Source organism: Prionailurus viverrinus, chromosome D4 (assembly GCF_022837055.1).
Source record: "Prionailurus viverrinus isolate Anna chromosome D4, UM_Priviv_1.0, whole genome shotgun sequence".
In the NCBI taxonomy this organism is placed as follows: domain Eukaryota; kingdom Metazoa; phylum Chordata; class Mammalia; order Carnivora; family Felidae; genus Prionailurus; species Prionailurus viverrinus.
In genome coordinates this window covers 17,886,439-17,893,647 of record NC_062573.1, presented here as the reverse complement: position 1 = coordinate 17,893,647, position 7,209 = coordinate 17,886,439, and positions in this window count along the sequence as shown.

Here is a 7,209-nt window from a genome sequence, read left to right as displayed (position 1 = left end):
AAAGCCCCAGAGATAAAGCAAACACAGGCCGGAGAGGATTCTCCAGGGCATTGCGTCTTGGAGTTCTCCAAGTGTCTCTACAAACATTTGCTGAATTGTGCTGAGCCCCTGTTGTGCACAAAATCCAGTGCCTACAATGGAGTGTGTATGAACAAACAAAGGAAACAAAAGAGACAAACCAATAGACTCTTTAACTGTAGAGAACAGATGGTTACCAAAGGGGGGGGAGGGAGAGGGGAACTAGGTGAAGGGGATTAAGAGTACACTTATCTTAATGAACACCCAGTAATATAGAGAATTGTTGAATCACTATATGGTACACCTGAAACTAATTTAACACTGTGTTAACTCTACTGGAATTAAAAAATAAGCAAAACAAAAAACCATGCAGTGTGTAAGTCACGTATCAAGTGGTATGTATGCACGGTGGAGGAGGAGAGATCATGTGAAAAAGTAATCAAACAGACATGCATTCAAATTCCAAATAGCAATTACCACTTTTCTTTGCTAAGTCCAAGGCAGACATTGCTAATCAGCCACTGATCTCTTTCTCCCTGAGCCTAACATAGCCTCAAGATCCTTGGGGCACCCAGGCGACTCAGTCGGTTGAGTGTCTGACTTCGGCTCAGGTCGTGATCTCGCAGTTTGCAAGTTCGAGCCCCACACCGGGCTCTGTTGTCAGCACACAGCCCACCTTGGATCCTCTGTCCCCCTCTCTCTGTCTTGTGCTCTCCCTCAAAAAACAAGTAAACTTTACAAATAAATATATTTGAAAACTCCTCAGCAGAACATTGTAGGGAGCCACTATCAACTAAACAAAGTAGGCGCAAAAGATGAAATTTACTTGCCTTCCCTACCATGGATGTCTGATACTAGATAAAACTGGCAGGCTAAAAAGGTAGATAACTGTTTTAGGAAGCTTAGGAAGGGGGTGCCTGAGTGGTTCGGTCGGTTAAGTGTCTGACTCCGGCTCAGGTCATGATCTCACCAGTTTGTGAGTTTGAGCCCCGCACAGGGCTCTTGGCTGTCAGCACGGAGTCTGCTTCAGATCCTCTGTCCCCCTCTCTCTCTACCCCTCCCCTGTTTGCCTGTGCACTCTCTCTCTCAAACATAAAATAAACATTGTTTAGAAAGTTAATTAGTGCATATGTGAGAAATTACTAAGAGATTAAAAAAAATCTCAGTGGCTGAAGAACAAATATTGCAAACCATCCCTAACTACACCCCCCCCCCCCCTTCCCAACCTGGGACACATGACCCCACTTACTGCATGGGTCTTGCCAGTTCCCTGAGTAAAGTGTAGCCTTTCCTGCCTCTAGGCTCCCATCCTTCAGGTCTGTGCCTTCCAGCTTCAGCCAATCTTCCATGCCACGTCAACAAAGATAATCTTACTAGTTAATGAAAGGATTAGTGAAGAGATTATCAAATTGATTCAGCGAACTCAACTGAGGCCCATGTACCCAGGAGAGAACCAGGTGAGTAAGAAGCTCGGGCAGTTCTTTTGGGAAACACCCCACCCCCACCCCAACACACACACCCCCTCTAAAAAAATTTTTAAGTCTGCAACCAAGATAGCGTACTCTTCTAGGGTGGGAGGAAGGTGGGTTGGGAAGATGGGTGAATTTCGTGATTAACAATTCTGTGCTGAAAGCCAGAGTGCCTATCCTGAAAGTGGTTAGTCTTAGGTGTCCTCAGTTGTGGCTCTGCGTCTTTACGGGTCAGACTTACATTTTTTCTGGAATGGTTGAGTTTGAGAATCACAGATCAGGATTTGGAATGCTTAGCCTGCCCCTTCCTTGGCTCTACTCCTAACAATACACTCAAACGAAGGCTGAGGCCACCCAGGGTATAAACGCCCACCCTTCTGGGTAAATCAGAGTAAGAATGAAAACCAGAAGATGCTGGATGCATTTCAAATTGGCCAAACTAATCCTTCTTTATTTATAAGTAAACTATTGGCATTTGAGAATCAAGTGTCACTTGTTTGTATGTTCTTGGCAACACATGGTGATGTCACTGAAGCCTCTGGGCGGTCTCTCTCTGCCCTCCTGCTCCACTCAATTCTCTACATTGAAGCCAGAGTGACCTTTCTCAAATACAATCTGATCCCTTCAAAACCTCCTTAACCCTGGGAAGAGTCCAGCCTCTTTACTATGCCTCCCAAGGTCCTCTGTGATGGGGCCACACTCACCTTTACTCCCCACTCCCTGCCTCGTCCTTTATCCCTCAGCACTGTGGTGGAATGCATAATGGCCACGTCCTAACCCCTACAACCTGTTAGGTGTGCTGCCTTCCATGGTAAGAGGAACTTTGCACATGTGATTAAAGATTTTGAGAAGGGAGATTATCCTGGGTTATACGGGTAGAGTCTAAGTGTAATCTCAAATATCTTTATCAGAGTGAGGGAGAGAGAGGAGGCTACCTAAGAGGAGAAGCAATCTGACCTAGGATGCAGAGAAATTGGAGTGGTGGGGCCACAGGCCAAGGAATGCCCACAGCTACCAGAAGCTGGAAGAGGCAAGGAAGGATCCTCTCCCCTGGATTTCCCAGAAGAAATCAGCCCTGCCATCATCTTGATTTTAGCTCCATAAGATTCAGTTCAGACTTCTGGCCTCCGGACTTGCAAGAGAACACATTTCAGTCATTTTAAGACTAAATATATGGTAATTTGTTACAGAAGCAATGGGAAACTCATACAAACCTTGTCCAATGGCAGTGGTTCCCGAACACATCCTGCTGGTCTTTCTTCTGGAGCTGCTCTCCTTTTTCCTGGGGGTCTCCCCCATACCTTTTGCCTGCTTTACTCCTACCCCTTCCTTAAGATTCAGCTTTAGGCCCAGTGCCTACTCTCCTGGGTTGCCCCAGGCTGGGTGAGGGTCTCTACTCCAGGTTTGCACCACACCTGAGTACATCCTTCCCACCTCAGTCACCAATAGGTATTATCATGGTATTTATGTGTCTGTCTCCCCACTAAGCTGTGCACCTCTAAGGGGCAGAAATCAAAAGCTGTTCTTCCTGCAGTCCCCTCTGTTTCATGTCTAGCATAGGAACTGGCGCATAAGAATCCCCAATAAGTGTTGAAGGAATGAATGAACAAGTGGTCAAGGCTTCTTGACCTCCCAGATTCAGGTGACTTTGACATCCACTCCACTTCTGCTGTCTGTTCTTGCAGCTTATCCCCTGGCCCTTGCCCCTGGCACTGAGCCCTAAGGAAATCCCAAGTCAAACATCAGCCAGGAGCAGGTCTGACAGATGAACTATCCACTGAGTATCCTGCAAAATAAATACCACAGGGAACACTTAGAATACCAAGAAATAACAAAATACTGTACCGTATTTGTTTTCTTGGGGGGTGAAGATCAGCCTATAGCGCAGAATGTGGTAATGCCTAATTCTTTCTTAAAGTGACATTCCTTGAGCTTCTCAATCGAGCCCCCATAGCACTGACCACTCAGCTACTACTTTCTGCAATTCCCATACCTCCATAAGGATTCAGGAGACTCTACTACTAAACTCTAACTATTCCTAACATATAATACGATTTAGCTCCCAGTAAGACCCGTAACTGAAATTCTGAGAGCTAGTTTTGTGCTACAACGGATTAATACTGTATACCTGAAATGGGGTCATAGGCCTCCATTTACTATTTGATAAAGGTATTAAGCTGAAGCTATGAACACAATTTTGTTCTGCAAACTGTTTCTCTAGAAGGACTTTTACCTGACTACTGCCACATGACTTTACTCTTTGTCAGACAAGACAGGCTGCCAATCTTCTCCAAGGTCTACGAATTCAGGAAGACTTTACTAATGGAAAGCATGTAAAACAAACCACAGAAAACCAAAAACAGACCACAGCAAAGCAATACGGAATTACAAACTAACTTTAATTACATCAACAGGAAGAATTTCAAACCATGTTGAGAATTTATAGTTTAAAGTTTAAATCTGGCTAATGTATCCTAACTGTGACATAATTCTCAAAGGTGAAAGTATTTGAGATGGCAAATGGACAGAATAATCATTTAGGTAGCATCTAGGAATATTGCTACAATTACTTTACATAAATAGAAATCCATGTCTTTATTAGTAAGGTTTCACGTCTTGGAGTAAAAATTCACATAGGACAGGCTTATAAATATACATAAATCTCAAAATCAATAACAATTGAACATTAGGTACACAATTATTATAAAACAAATATAACCTATCGGTGTCTATTTAAAGGCATAGTTTTTTACAAAATAGTATTTGTAGACAGTCTCAAAAAAGTATATGAATACTCCTGGAGCCAGACTATTCCAGCATGTCAGCATGTCTGTGGGAATAAGGCAAGTGGGGAAGCTGCACTCACTCTTCCAGATGGCAGGACATCGTATGTGATGAAACGGTAACTACTCCAGTGACCCGGGTGAATGCCACAACACCCGCCGCACCCCATGACCCTCGGGAATCGCTTACCCTCCAGAAGAATGGACCTTAACAACTATTTGCCTAATGGCAAATATCTTGGGGGGGGGGGAGGGAGAACTGAAAACAATCCAGCATCAGTGTATTTTACGAGAAAAATCTCAAAGAGCCTGAGGAATCACTTCAATTTTCAGTCTCCAGACATACTTAAAATCACATTAGCATAGCCTCTACTTTGTGACAAGGAACTTCTACTCAAGTCGTTTTGTTAAGTATAAAAACAAAGAAGTCCAACTTGAAACTAAATACCTGAATAGGGAATCTAAATACAAATCAGGTACAGTCTGTATCAACATGCCATTTACTCCGTTAACATTAGCTTTAGTTTCTTAACTAAACGTATAGAAAAGTCAAACTCAACAATGATACGTTATATATTTTTAACAATTCATAGAATGTTGAGTGGTGGAGGCAAGGCTTAAAAAAAGGAATCCTTTCTACAAACTAAATTCCTATAAACTAAAGGGTAGATTTGCCTGCAATCTGCACAATGTTTTTTATCTCTTGGGTTTTACACTGTTCAAGAGATCAGAAACAGGAAAAATCCTGACAAAGACCTTCACATGGGTATGGCATGTAAATATAGAGATTTATGTATATCTTATCATGTATGTACAAATATATATACAAACACACTGAGATTAATCCAGCTGTTCACTAAACATAACCAATTCTGTTTAGAGAACAAGGATATACACTTATATACAATTATATACAACAAAGTATACACATCTCAGCATCTGGTCTAGTGCAGGGGCTCCCGAACATTTTTCCATTAGGATACACAAAGGAGAGGCTATAGTCATGTGTGTAAAACTCTCCCCTGGGTGTAACAGATTTAGATAACCCTTGAAAAGAAATCTACAGGGAAATAAATTATTCTTAAACACTGTAATCCCCACCATGAAGAGCAATTCGACAGTAAAAGTCATTCATGATTTCCACAGCTCAGAGTATTTAAAACTGCTGCTCACTCGGTTCTGAATTTACTGCAACAGAGCTGAGGAGCGGAAACGGAGACTGCAAAGCCTAAAATCTTTACCATCTGGCCCTTTACAGAAAAAGTATGCAGACCCCAGGCTGGAGCCAAGAAGGACACACAACCTCAGGGGTAACATCTTGGAAACACAAAATCCAGAATATAGGTGGTAAACTTAATTACAGAAGTTGTAGGAAAAACTATCTGGGATGAAAAATCTATCCTGAGTGGTCCCAACTTTCCGATTTCCTTAACAACAAAAGCCAGCTTAAGATCATTAAATATGGCTCCTGCATTTTGTTTTTGAAATCATGGTTATAAATTCAGCTGAGACTACAGTGGCACAATAAAAGGGCACTGGGTTCCAAACAAGAAGACCTGAGGTTTTAGGTAAATCACTTCTAAAAATTAACTAAGACAAATACATTCTTCCAGTATTGTCCAATCTGTACATTAAAAAAAAAAAAAAAAAACCTATTAAAAGCACTAAAATGACTGATAAAACAAAGACTAAATGTTTTTAAGAAGGAAGTTGAAATAAACCGTACCCCTTTCCCCAAATAGAACTATAAAAGTCCTCCTGTTTATTGTGAATCAGTAAAGAGAGGAAAAAGCACCTACCTAATTTGAGTGTGGAGAGTGGGTTCCATTTAATAAATGTGTAGGATAATGTGGGTTAATCCACATTAAGTGCTTAGAACAGCACTAAATACATTTAGCTGTTATTATTCTCTTCAGGAATTTTATAAAAAAAACTGGTTAGGCATCTCCCCCGTGACAAGTAGTATGCTGGAAAATGGGAATATAGAGATAAAATAGAAATTTATTTTTGTAATAGGTAAGAATAAATGAAATTGAAGTCTACAGAATTTTAATTTCAGTGTGCCTATAATGATTCTGTGAAATGACAGTGCAATGCCATTCTGCAGCCCTGGTCTGTGAATTCTTATTTGTGAACAACCATTATTGTTAAAAATATCCACTAAGTTTCGCTGCAGGATAAAATAGCATGGCTAGTAACCATCTTCCTATTTGTGTTTCAGAAGTTCAGTGTTCATTAAAGAAATGGTTTACGGTTTGATCACAAGTGGGAGCATACAAAAATGTTGGCTGGCCAGTTTGGCACTGTATACGAAATATAAGCCTCTGAACCAACCAAACTTGGCACAGAAGTACAGTCATTTACTTATTCTGTTGAACAATGTTTGCTGAGTGCCTACTGTGTAGCAGTGCCTGTTACAATGATGAGGAACAAGAAATGGTCCCTGCACCAGGGAGCTAGCAAGGGAGGGTGAGCAAGAGTTTGAAGTGCAATGAGTAATACGATGGGGAAGTCCAGTGTGCTGTGGGAGCACACAGCGGGGACCAAAACCTATCTAGTCCAGGGGAGTGGAGGAAGAACAATTGAAGCCGGGACGTGAAACATAAGTAGGAGTTCAGCAAGCACAGAAGTGTAAGATGTCTGGGCACAGGCAACACCATGAGAGGTGAGTGAGAGCAAAAGATGATTTGGGAGGTAATCAAAATGGTTTGCAAAAAAAAAAAAAAAAAAAAGAAAAGAAAAAAATGGTTTGCATTGTACCCTGGTGGCAGTAAGAAGTCAGAGAACGTTCTAAGCACAAATATGCAAAACTGGTCATCAAAGTAAAATAATTTATGGAAAAATTAGCTTGACTTGAAATGTAAGCAGAAGCAAAATCCGTTAATTTATTCATTCCCTGCCTGCTACAGAGGCTAGCCTGTCTCTCTTTAGTCTCAATC